Raw genomic sequence first — 13,534 nt, forward strand, 5'->3', positions numbered from 1 at the left:
ATCTTTGATCTGAAGCCATTTCTTACCTTGAGAATATTTTTCTGGAAGAAATAGCCTTATTTTCAAACTCAGCAAGATATGGCTCCCTTTTATGTTTTTAAATTTTTTCAAAAGAACCAAAAAATCCTCCTGTAGTTCACAACTCTCTTACATTTTAGCACAGGCAGCTATAACACACGAGATAGAAATTTTCACATTCTTCCTAGAAATCTTCTCAGTCAAATTCAAGAGTATAAAAGGTATCCTTTATATTTTCCATTTAAGCCCAAGTGACAATACTGACAAATACTCCACCACTACCTGTCAAGTGTCTTTTCTTTAATTCTTAAAATATTTTCCTCACTATTTTTCAAACCCACACTATCTATAAGAACCTTCCAGATGTCAATAAAAGTTTCCCCAAGGCTCTTTCCACTTCTACACATCGTTCAGTCCCAAAGCTAATGACACAATTTTGGTTTCTGTTACAAGATCTCTCTCAGGTGAAATTTTACATAGACTTGAACTGCATTAACTATTTTCCCATTTTTAAAAAATTAAACATGATCTTTATCTATTCAAGATATTTTAAGAATGAGTTAGATTTAAGTGATGATAGTTGCATAGATCTTATTATCTAGGTGGGTTGGTTAGTGAATTATGTGGCAGGAGCTCATAGTGAGAAGAGACAGTAAAATTGCCTTCAAAATGATTATTAAATTGGTTGATTCAAGTCAATCTTCAGAGGTGCTGTGGAAATAGCCAAGAAGCACATGAAAATATGTTCAACATCACTAATTATTAGAGAAATGCAAATCAAAGCTATAATAAGATATCACCTCATACCAGGCAAAATGGCTACCATCAAAAAATCCACAAACAATAAATGCTGGAGAGGGTGTGAAGAGAAGGGAACCCTCCTACACTGTTGGTGGAAATATAATTGGTACAGCCACTATGGAGAAGAGTATGGCGGTTCCTTAAAAAACTAAAAATAGAGCTACCATATGACCCTACAATCCCACTCCTAGGCATACATCCAGAGAAAAACATGCTCCTAAAGGATACATGTATCCCAGTGTTCATTGTAGCATTACAACAGCCAATACATGGAAGCAACATAAATGTCCATTGACAGAAGAATGGAAAAGAAGATGTGGTACATATAGAAAATGGAATATTACTCAGCCCTTAAAATGAAAGAAATAATACCATTTACAGCAACACTTATGGACCTAGAGATTTTTATATTAAGTGAAGTACAACAGAGAAGAGGAAATATCATAGGGCATCCCTTTTAAGTGGAATCTAAAAAGAAATGATAGAAATGAACTTATTTACAAAACAGAAACAGACTCACAGTCTTAGATAATGAACTTATGGTTGCCAGGGGGAAGAATCAGGGGAAGGGATAGAGAATTTGGAGTGGACATGTACACACTGCTGTATCTGAAATAGATAAACAACAAGGACCTACTGCACAGCACATGGAACTCTGTTCACTGTTGTGGCAGCCTGGAGGGGAGAGGAGTTTGGGGCAGAATGGGTACATGTATTAATATATACAGGGCTGAATCCCTTTACCATTCACCTGAAACTATCACTACGTTGTTAATCAGCTATATCCCAACACAAAATTTAAAGTTTTTAACATTTTTATGGTGGAGTCTTATGGTTTTCTTTATATAATATCATATCATCTGCAAACGGTGACAGTTATGCTTCTTCCTTTCTGATTTAGATGCCTTTTGTTTCTTTTCCTTGCCTAATTACTCTGGGATTCACAATTATTCATAATCCTATCAATATCCACCAATCTGTACTTATATCCATTTTTACCTCCCTTGTATTGGTTATTTAGAGTTTCTATTCTTAAAAAAGGATTAGCACAATAAGTCCAACACATCACCATAAAAATCAAATATTTAGCATTTTTGGTCCTCTCTGTCGTGCGGTTGATTTTGCTTAAAGGACCTACAAATGCGTCCTTCTTATTTTTTTGTTTGTTTGTTTGTTTTGGTCACTGTATGGCATGCTGGATCTTAGTTCCCTGATCAGAGATTGAACAGATGCCCCTTGCAATGAAAGTGTGGTGTCTTAACCACTGGGCCACCAGAGAAGTCTCTGTGTGTTGATTTTTCATTTAACATCTGCTATCTGTTTTATCATTATTTTATCTTACAATCCTGGGTTTTATTTTTCAACTAATGAAAATTAACACAAATGTTACTGATTTTAAATTTTTTCTTGTCTAGTATTTCTATCAAAACTTTCCTTCCAAGAACTGATATATATATACAGTAATATATCTAAGTATCTATCTAGTATATATCTAAGTTTTATAAGTTTTATATGTATGATTCAGTTGTTTTCTAATTTCCATTTGATTTTTTCTTTGATTGAGGGGTTCTTTAATGGTATGCTAATTCATTTCCAAATATATAAATGTTTTCTAGTTGTCTTTTATTATTGATTTCTAGCTTTATTGCATTACATTTAGAGAATGTTATTGAAAGCTACTAAAATAAACTGAGTCTTGCTTTATTTCCTAATTTCTGCTCAATTTGAAAAATACACTGGTAGCATGTAGAATTGTGCTCAATATGTTATGTGGCAACGTGAATGGGAGGGGAGTTTGGGGGCAAATGGATACATGTGCATGTATGCCTGAGTCCCTTAATTGTTCACCTGAAACTATCACATTGCTTGTTAATTGGCTATACTCCAATACAAAAAAAAAGTTTTAAAAGATATATACTGGTTCTTGATTAATGCTCTGTTTCCATTTCTAGGAAGGTGGTTAAAAGTGTTAGTTTAAAAATCTGACATACACATTTCCTTACAATTGAGAGGAATTACATGACTGTAGCTCCACTTTCTAACAGAAAATGACACTGTTATTCCTATTACCCTTCCTGGAGTTAACTTACATTGCATTTGAAAGAGTAGTGGCTGAAAATAACAGCAAAAATAGACTGATGATCTAAATAGAGAGACATAGAACAGCCACAACATGCAGCCTCCTCTGCCTTCAGCAGATCATATCACAGACAACCATAGAAAATCAGTTATATTAATTCAGAATTCAGAACTGTCCTCTGAATAGATACATAAGAAAAAAGTACCAGCTCTACTAATTAGAGCCATTTAGTGGAGGCAGAAATCCTAGCACCACAAAGGATAAATGCAGTTAGTCTCACAGACAGAAATTCAGTCTATATGACTATGTGACTGGCAATGATAGATAAGGGTTTCAAGTAGCTCCAGAGAAGGAATCTGGGCCAGTAATCAGAACCCAATGCTTATACTTGATTGTTTTTAAAATTTTGGCTGTGCATAATAAAGTGCATGCTGTCGTCATTCCTATGTAGGCACAGAGACTGTCCCCGGACAAATTCTCCAAAAACAGAGCCTTAGCCAGCAAGTGTATGCAAGTTATTCGGTGAGGAATAATCTCAGAGAGAAATTGTAAGGAGGAGAGAAGCAGGATAGGTAAAGGAGTTTTCAGACATAACAGATTTCAGAACAAGGAAGGTGCAGAATTTAATCAGGAGATGGTGTATTGAGTGGCTTGCCACAACTTTGAGGTTATGAGAACAGATATTGGAGATAAGACTTGATAGTACATTAGGCGGAAGATAACACATGGTGGTGGGGAAGACTCTAAAAGCCAAAGCTGATGATAAAGGCAAACAGGAGCAATTTGTGGATATCACAATTGGCAATCAATAACTGAGTATTTTCTTTTTCAGCAAGGTCTTTCCCAACAGAGCCGCCTCATTAGAAAGTGCTCATACTGTGTGTTCATTCTCTGCTACTCTCTTTTTTTGAATGTTTCCCCCAGCAATAGATTCTCATGCCATGCCATTCCCTTGCCCTGTGTATTAGGAAGAGGAAATCTGAGAGATGGCAAATTTTCAGAATTATAAAATAAACAATATTGTGTAGGAAGCAAAATATCTCTGAGGGAATCATTTACATCCCAAGATTTTTTTAAAAAACAAGTTGAGTTTCCACCATTTCAATTGTTATTCAGAATCTTAAGTGCAAACGTCTAAAAAATTCTCTATGGTATGTCAGAAAAACATTTTTGACAACATCACATGAGATAACAGATGGAAAGAGCACAAGATGCCTGGTATCTAAAGCAGTAGTCTCAAAATATTGGTCTCTGATGGCCTTTCTTTTTTAAGGAATAGAGAATACAACCTTTATGTTATAGGGACTCTAATGTCAGAGGGAATACTCACAGACATTCAAAGGAGAAAAGCAGCCTTAAAACTTGCCCCTGAATTACGGGATACATGAAATCACAAGAACTGCAGAAAGCCACACCCGAATTGTGAAACTGTCAGTTCTTCCTCCAGTTTAATAAACTCATGATTTTAAGGGACTGGAAGGTGATTATCCTACTGTGAAAGGTGGGAATTTTAGAGCTTTTTCTCTTTAAAATTATTGTATATCTTCTAATTTTTATTCTATTGAAGAGGAGAAGTTAAAATTTTGCATAATCTCCTTCTCCTTATGCCTCTGTAACTCAGCTTGCTCCTTGCAAAGTCTTGATCACGTAGGTCACATAGGTCACGTTGTCTCAGAAAGTGGGGACTTGCAATACTAGGAACTGGAGTTTATCTCACTCACCCTTGTCCTGCTCTTTCGCAATTGCTTGGCCCCTGCAAACTTGCTTAATCATGCCTGTCTGTGTAAAGGTCAGGCATCCCCCTACCATCTTGACTGCTGTTCCGGCGCACTCAAAACCCCTTAGTTTAAACCAGCCTATTAACATCTAGTGTCACCCACTATAGTCTGTCTATAAAAACTTTGTAATCCCTTTGTTCGGGGCTCAGAGCTTGGAGTATTAACTCCTCTGGGCCCACCGGTGTAAATAAACCTAGGTTCTCCAACTCTCTGAGTGTGGTGCTTGGTTTCTTGAGTACTAGTTTCTGCAACACTATATCTTCTAATATTCTATATCTTCTATAATCAAGTACCCATTTGGTATTAACAGCCTGTTATATTAAAGAAACTATAAGCAAGGATAAGCTGGAAATTTACAGTGTTTACAATTCCTTGGAAAATTACAGGGAATTTTCAATTCCCTCCTCCTGGTAGAGATAGAAGCCAGACACAGAAAAGAGAATAGAATGGTAAACCCAAGGCAAAAGCCAGGTGAATAGAGAGGGTAAGACTTGGTTAACAAACAGAAGGACTGAAAAAACACTATAAATCTTGTTCTCCAGTGCCTGACAAAGTGATGGGGAGAATGGAAACAATGCCATGCTGACATAACTTTCTATTACTATTGTTGTAAAATATATGGAAAAAAAAATATGTTATCAGCATATTTGAAAAGAAAAGCATGATAAATGTCAAAAATTCTCAACCAAAATTAATAAAGATTATGCATTTCTGCAGACATTTCCCCTAGGAGAGGCTTGCAAAAAACTTGTAATGAATTTGGGTGGGGATACACTATTTGCATAAAGCTCCCCTAGCCATTCCTGCTATGCCCCTTGGTGATGACCACTTATATAGGTCAATTGTAATTTGATACTACAGTAAATGGGGATCATGTATAGAATTCAAAAATGGTAGTTTCTTTCTCCTAGATTTTAAACAACCATAGCTGGAGTTTTGAGAAGTGGTTGTAAATTAAGTTCAGCAAGAATGCAGAAGCATCTATACATGCATTCACGATGCTACGTGACAGTATTCTTAAAACCACTTAAAGAGAAACCAACTATCTTTAGTACTAAGTAGAGCAAGTGGTGTATTGAAGAGGAGTTAATAAATGCGCTGAAGTATAAGCATGCAGGCTTTCTGGAGAACATGGTTGTACCCCAACCCGTGCCCCACCCCCACCCCTGCCCTGGCCCCCTAGCCTCTGAACTAACCTTAGTTAAAATTCTACAATCACTAGGCTTTAGATGCATTTGGGGCATACAAAATTTTAAAACAACTCTCTGCTCTAAGCATACATGCACACATACATGCACAAACCTCACAATAAACTGATGTGAATCTAGAAGAAGAAATGACTAATACACATAGGAACGTTTGAGAATTTCAAGGGAAGTGACATTTTAATTGTCTTTCTAAGAATGCTCTTTTAGCAGTCAGAAAAAGGCAGGAAGAACACTATCAGAAAACATGCGCATAGCAGAAGAGTCATGAAGCATATACAATTTTTTTTTTTTTTAACAGTGGGATGGTCCCCATGTAGGAGAGGTTGGGGGCAGATAAAGTGAGGGCACTTGCACTGAGGGAAGCCTAAAAATTAATTAGCCACACAAGTAAGTGACTCTCTACGTTCTCACTGCCTCTCTGTGTTTATGTAATACATGTCCACTTAGCAGCTGTATCACTTCCGGCAAATTAAGTAACTCTCTCAAGATTGCTGGGAGAAATATCAATAACCTCAGATATGTGCATGACACCACCCTTATGCCAGAAAGTGAAGAGGAACTAAAAAGCCTCTTGATGAAAGTGAAAGAGGAGAGTGAAAAAGTTGGCTTAAAGCTCAACATTCAGAAAACTAAGATCATGGCATCTGGTCTCATCACTTCATGGCAAATAGATGGGGAAACAGTGTCAAACTTTATTTTGAGGGGCTCCAAAATCACTGCAGATGGTGACTGCAGCCATGAAATTAAAAGATGCTTACTCCTTTGAAGGAAAGTTATGACCAACCTAGATAGCATATTAAAAAGCAGAGACATTACTTTGCCAACAAAGGTCAGTCTAGTCAAGGCTATTGTTTGTCCAGAGGTCATGTATGGATGTGAGTGTTGGACTGTGAAGAAAGCTGAGTGCCGAAAAATTGATGCTTTTGAACTGTGGTGTTGGAGAAGACTCTTGAGAGTCCCTTGGACAGAAAGGAGATCCAACAAGTTCATCCTAAAGGAAGATCAGTCCTAGGTGTTCATTGGAAGGACAGATGCTGAAGCTGAAACTCCAATACTTTGGCCACCTCATGCGAAGAGTTGACTCATTGGAAAAGACCCTGATGCTGGGAGGGATTGGGGGCAGGAGGAGAAGGGGACAAGAGAGGATGAGATGGCTGAATGGCATCACTGACTCGATGGACATGAGTTTGAGTAAACTCTGGGTGTTGGTGATGGACAGGGAGGCCTGGCGTGCTGCAATTCATGGGGTTGCAGAGTCGGATACAACTGAGCGACTGAACTGAAGGCCATAGTTTCTTCACTACAAACATCATAACAATAGCATTTATCTCTTAGGATAGCCATGAGGATATATGAGATGGTATAGCTGAAGCATGCAATGAGCTTTAGAAGTTATTAGAATTACCTAGTTTGTAAGCAGAAGATATCTAAAAATCTAAAATGTGATGTACAGTGATTGCAGATTGAACATAGAAAAGCTGGTAAGAGCTGAAGGACCAGGAGAGGGAAAGAATAGAGGCTGTGGCAAAAATCCACTTGAGTGATGGAGTAGAAAGCAGGAGACATTTTTTAGTTAGGCTCCTGGAATCTAGAAACTGTGGACAACAAGAGAGGATGAAAAATCAGTTTCAAGCTAGTTTCTGAAAAATGAGTAGAAGTCTAATGCAAGTGAAATAGAAAAGGGAAGACTGAGGCAGAGGGACACCATGTGCAAAGACACAGCAGCATGAAGGATAGTGATATGTTTGGAAAACAGAGGGCACTGCTGTCTGGTTTGTGTGTAGGGTAGGCAGAGGGATGTGGTGGAAACAGCCAGGAGTAGTATCTAGGGATCCATTTGTGATGAGCATCAGATATCATACTGGGGTGTCTGGCTTTCCTCTTATAATCAGTGTGTATCTATTCACTATTTTTGATACCATTAGTGACTTAATATATCCTCTATTTAGGAATCAAATATCTGGTCATGATGCAGTGAGTAAAAATGCAACAAGTTTGCCACTAATGGAAAACTACCTAGGTATCATATTTACCCTATTGGATAGTTCTAGGACAAGTGCAGAGAGAATAAAAACAAACAGCAACAACAAAAAGGTGATGGCAAAAGGACACCTGGAATTTTGGCAATGAACTTAAATACAGAAATATGAGAAAGAAACCAAAACTGGGGTCTGATGGTAGCTCTCTGATGTTTGCAAATAACTCAGTCAGGAAGTACAGGAGAGAACTCTGACATGTGGGGGAAATATGACCAATTCTGTCATATTTGAATGACAGAATTGAATTGACAGAAATATACCAATTCTGTCATATCATACAGAATCTGTAAGATTCTGAAAATCTTACATTCAATACATGAAGGACGTTTTGGCCTGGAAATGTGTCAAAGGAAATGGGAGCTTCCTATACGGTAGAATGGGGAATTAGAGAGTCATACAAGGTAAGTGATAGTTAAAGCAATTAAAAAAATGTTTCTTTTAGAGGTAAATAGACAAAAGCCTTCAGAGGAGAGTGGAAGGGTCTCAAAGACAAGCCATTTGGGTCTAGAAAGATTGCTTGGATAGATGAGTTTCCCACCTTAGGGTCTTTGAATTGGTCGTGAACCATGCGGTTAATGCTCTTGAGGGCTTCCCTGATTTCACAAACCAAAGTAGCCGTTCATTTTCTCATCGTAGAGATCCTATGTGTTTGGTTACACTTTCTGTTTCATGTGTATGAATTTCCTGTCCCATCATAAGCATGTAGTCAATATATGTTGAATAAATTCACAACTTCCATAATCACTTAACCACTCTAAAACTCACTTTACATTTATAAAATCAAAATAGAAACCCAAGCTCCCAGACTTGTGAGGACTATGTGAGGCAGCTCTGTCTAGCCCCAGCATATTGTCTGACATATTATGGGTATTAAGTGGGTACTGGTTACCTGTCCTGACTCCTCTTGTATTCTTTGCCCATAGCTACAGTGCAAAAAGAAAAAAAAGTAACTCTTCAAACGTGTTTGTCTTACAGAATAATTTCCAATTAGTGTTTATTTCTCTTGCACACTCCTTCATTTTCCACCACTGATTCTTCCCTTTTTTCTTCCCCTTCCTCTTCAATAATGACTGAAGTTAAAATCAAAATTCTGCAGAGTATTTTCATGTCTGTCTTCACCTCTTATGAGAGCAACTGTTTAATGAAAAATTGAAATAGAAATATTATTTACAAAATTGATCTGAGGAATTTGAGCTTATTCCATTCAGGTCTGCACTTCAAAGTAAACCACTTTGCTAGAAAATGTCCTGGAGGTTTTGCTTAAAAAGCCAAAATTTGATTAGAACATTATGACCAGAATATGCCACTCTGAGACATTGCCTTCAAAATTATTTTGACTCCAAGCTAGTCCGTTAATATTTTACTAGGCATCTGGAAAAAAACCTTCAATTAGAAATTATTAAGAACTTAAAGTTATTGATATATATTTGATATATATTCAGAACTAATGAGATTTTAAATCTCAAGTTTTAAATATTAGCATGAATGGAAACCCAGTAGAAGTTACAATATGTTAAATTCATTTATGTATTCAGGTCATTGTCACAATCATTACTTTCAGAGCCACTGCATGGTGAAACTGATGGGAGAGGATTTCATTGAAGGAAAACTCAAAGTTCTTTTGGAAAATTGTCACATATCTCCCTAATTTTTTTAAGTTATATTTTAAGTGATTTAAATGATTGATTTATTCATTCAGTCAATAGTTTATGAAGCACTCCTGAGTGCCAGGTTATCATTATATCTGACAGAGCATTTGCAAATGTAGCATTACAAAATCCTGTGGGTGAGAACAAAGCACTTTTATTAACATTCAGATCTTACATGCAGATACGTTTTGGAAAAGAGAGATAAGAATGCTTTTGTGAATATAATCCAAGAATACATTTGGGCTCACTCTGTCATTTATGCAGATTCCCACACTAGAATCATTCTCACTACTCTAATTCCTGAACTTGACTTCAGTCAACTGCATTTAGCATCACATTCTCAGACTCTTCCATGAAGAGGTGCCCTGAAGTTCAGGTCCCTCCTCTTTAAAGTCTAGATGATATTGGTATATAAGGATAGTTTCTACTCATCTCAGAGTCTTCATTTCAATAACCCTGTACCTTTGGAGGAAAGTTGCTGTGTGTACCAGGAGGATGGGTGATCATACTGAGCACATTCCTTCTGTGGGGATTTTCCAGTTTCTCAGACATGCAAAATCTCCTCTTTGTGATGACTTTCTTCTCCCATATGACCATCTGAGCTGCAAATGCATCCATAATGGTGGCCATAAAGCTCAATCACAACCCTTAAACCCCCATGTATTTTTTTCTCTGTGGTCTCTCATTTTCAGAAACCTGTACCACTTACATATACACAATGGAATATTACTCAGCTATAAAAAATAATGCATTTGAGTCAATTCTAATGAGGTGGATGTACCTAGAGCTTATTATACAGAATAAAGTAAGTCAGAGCAAAAGACAGATATTATATATTAAAGCATATAAATGGAATCTATAAAGCTAGTACTGATGATCCTATGTGCAGGGCAGCAAAGGAGACACAGACATAAAGGATGGACTTTTGGACACAGTAGGGGAAGGAGAGGGTGGGATGATTTGAGAGAATAGCATTGAAACATATACATTACCATGTGTAAAACAGATAGCCAGTGGGAGTGTGATGTATGACGCAGGGAGCCCAAAGTCGGTGCCCTGTGACAACCTAGAGGGATGGAGCAGGGAGGGAGGGGACACAAATATACCTATGGCCAATTCATGTTGCTGTATGGCAAAAACCATCACAATATTGTAATTACCCTCCAGTTAAAAAAAATTTTTTAAAGAAACCTGTATCACTATGGTAATCATCCCCAACATGTTGGTGGGCTTGCTATCAGACAGCAAGTCCGTTTCTCTTCCTGAATGTGCCACACAGATGTTCTTCCTGTCCGGCAATAACTGCTTCATCACGGCTGCCATGCCTATGACTGGTACACTGCTATTCACAACCCATTCCACTACTCCATCCTCATGACCAATAAGATATACTTTCAACTGATGTTGGCAGATTGGGTAGTGGTTAGGTTCCTGGTTTCTGTGTGCATCGTCACCGTTGTATTCAACTTGTCTTTCTGTGACTCCAACACCATCAGCACTTTTGCGACGTCTTGCCTATGGTCTGCCTTGCTTGTGACTATACTCTCTCGTGAAATGGCTATTTTTGTGCTCTCTGACTTTGTGTTGGTGGGCAGCTTTATTTTAATTATGATTTCCTATGTCTTCATTGGGTTCATAGTGATGAAGATGCCTTCTGCCAAGGGAAGGTATAAGGCCTTCTCAACTTGCTTCTCACTGTGGTGTGCATACACTATGGATTTGCTGGCTTTGTCTATTTGAGGCCTAGGACAGTGACTCTGTGAAGATATGCTGATGGCATATACAGTACGGACACATACAGTCCTGACACTTCTTCTTAATCCCATTGTTTCCTTTTAACTTTAGTGATTATGGTTTTCAGATTTAGAAATTTCCCTTGGTTATATTTTATAATTCTATTTCTTTGCTGAAATTTTTTTAACAAAGAAATAGAATTTCAATGATTGCTTGTTGAAGTTTTGTTTACTGCTGCCTTGAAATCCTTGTCAGATAATTACAGCATCCTTTCCATTTTGATGTAGGCATACATTGCCTTTCCTCATCGAACTGGGATTTTTCTAGTTCTTGGTATGACAGTGACTTTTATTGTAACAGAGACATTTAGGATATCATATTAAGAGACACTGGATCAGATTCAATCTTTTTTAGGAGGATGTCCCCCATCACAGCAACTACTAGGGTGTGTACATGTGTGTGTGACTTCAGCTTCCTTCTGAGCACACAGCTCTGGCAAAAAATGGAGTGCTGACTCCCACTGCCTCCTTGTAGTTGAGTGAGAGACAAGTTCAGCTTTTCCCACTGCCCTGTTGTTTCCTTCCCCATTATAGGGTAACACCCCACTGCCTTGCACACCTCCTACTCTTTCAAGTAAGGTCAGTTCCTCGCTGGACCCCCTGCCACTGGGGAAGGGAGGACGTGGAGAGCTGGTTCACACTGCTCTGTTGTTGAAGGTAGTGATGGAACTCAGATCCCCATTGGGCCCTCACTTACAAGGGTGGGATCATCATTATAGGGAAACAGAGTACCAACTAGTACCCCCTCACATTCCCTCATTGTCTCATTGCTGCCAGATGACCAGGGGAGGTTCATTTCCCTGTAGGATCCCCTCCATGACAATACCCCAGCAGATGAATCAAAGGTTGGGGAGGGGGGTAAAAAATAGCTCCCAACGTGGTCCCAGTGAATCCTGCAGGTAGGAGACAGGTATGGTTTTCCACTCTCGCTTGTCTGCAGTAGGGCAGGTATTGCCAAAAGGTTCTCTATTCTGTTAGGTCACTCTTTTCCCAGTTCCTCAGCTAGCAGGAACAGACTCATCTTTGAATTCTTTTTGTCTTTTTGTGTCTTGGTGGTTCTGGGTTGGAGGCTTGTGCAGCATCCTGTCCAGGATATATGGAAGCAATAAGAAAACACAGGGACTCAGGCCTATGGGATTTCCTCGGGGGTAAAGTCCCTAGGAGTCTGCCTTCTTCTCCATCTTCTTTACGATCTTCCTAAGCTTGTTTGTTGTTTTATCTAGGGATGTTTTCAATAAGAGGGAGAACCTGAAGGGTATGGAGCAACTTCATCCTCTATGAGATGAGAAGTCTATGCCTTCAAACGTTTAACAACATTTTTCTAGCTTCTTATTGATTTTGTGACAGAAATATGGCCTAATACAAGTTTGCCTGACATATCCAGATGTAGAAGTCTGCATACTTTGAACAGAAAGGAATGAAATGTGTCACCAATGAAAGTCCCTCTAGTGGTGAATTATTTTCAAAGAGCCCCTCATTCTGCCTGACCACACAGAGTATGTACCTTAAAAGAAATCAGAGTATTAAGAGGATATTTGTAACCTGAACTGTTGCTTAACCTTTATGTGTCTCAGTTACAGCTTCTGAAAAGGATGAATTAAAAAACACCTTTGGGGGTTATTTTGAGGATTAATTGGGTCACTACTTGTAAATTACTAACAACTGTAACTGGAAGGTAATAAACAATCTCCAACTGTTAGCTCCTCTGCTAACACTCTTGCTACTGCTATGCTAACATTTGTCTTATACAAGTTCTAACTCCTCTGTGTCTCCAGCCATGCCACGACAAAAGGGAGACACTACTCAGCAGAGTGATTGCATAGCTTTTACTAAGACAGGCTGCAGTGATAGTTGCCAATCTGAGTTAAACGGGGTCAAGGCAGTGGTGTTATTGTGGTGAGCATGGGTTTGTGTAAAGGCCTATCATAGGTGTAGCAGGATCTGACACAAACATTCAGTCAATTTGAATCAGGCTGACGTTCAACAGATTCAAAGGCTGCCAAGTCAGTGGTTCCTGCTAGAGCAAAAACTTCATTCATCCATCCATTCATTAATGTTTTATTCATACATTTTAAATATACATTTATGCTTACTATGTTTCAGAAATCATGTAAAAACAGACACAGAGAAAAAGCAAGACATTAAAGGTATCTGTATGAAGAGTCCAG

General features: G+C 38.3%; 1 pseudogene; it reads left to right on the forward strand.

Annotated features, from left to right (window-relative positions):
• The first annotated feature begins 10,225 nt into the window (after positions 1-10,225).
• Positions 10,226-11,412, forward strand: LOC139036957 (olfactory receptor 10J4-like; annotated as a pseudogene).
• Positions 11,413-13,534: the final 2,122 nt, after the last annotated feature.

Source organism: Odocoileus virginianus, chromosome 10 (assembly GCF_023699985.2).
Source record: "Odocoileus virginianus isolate 20LAN1187 ecotype Illinois chromosome 10, Ovbor_1.2, whole genome shotgun sequence".
Lineage (NCBI taxonomy): Eukaryota > Metazoa > Chordata > Mammalia > Artiodactyla > Cervidae > Odocoileus > Odocoileus virginianus.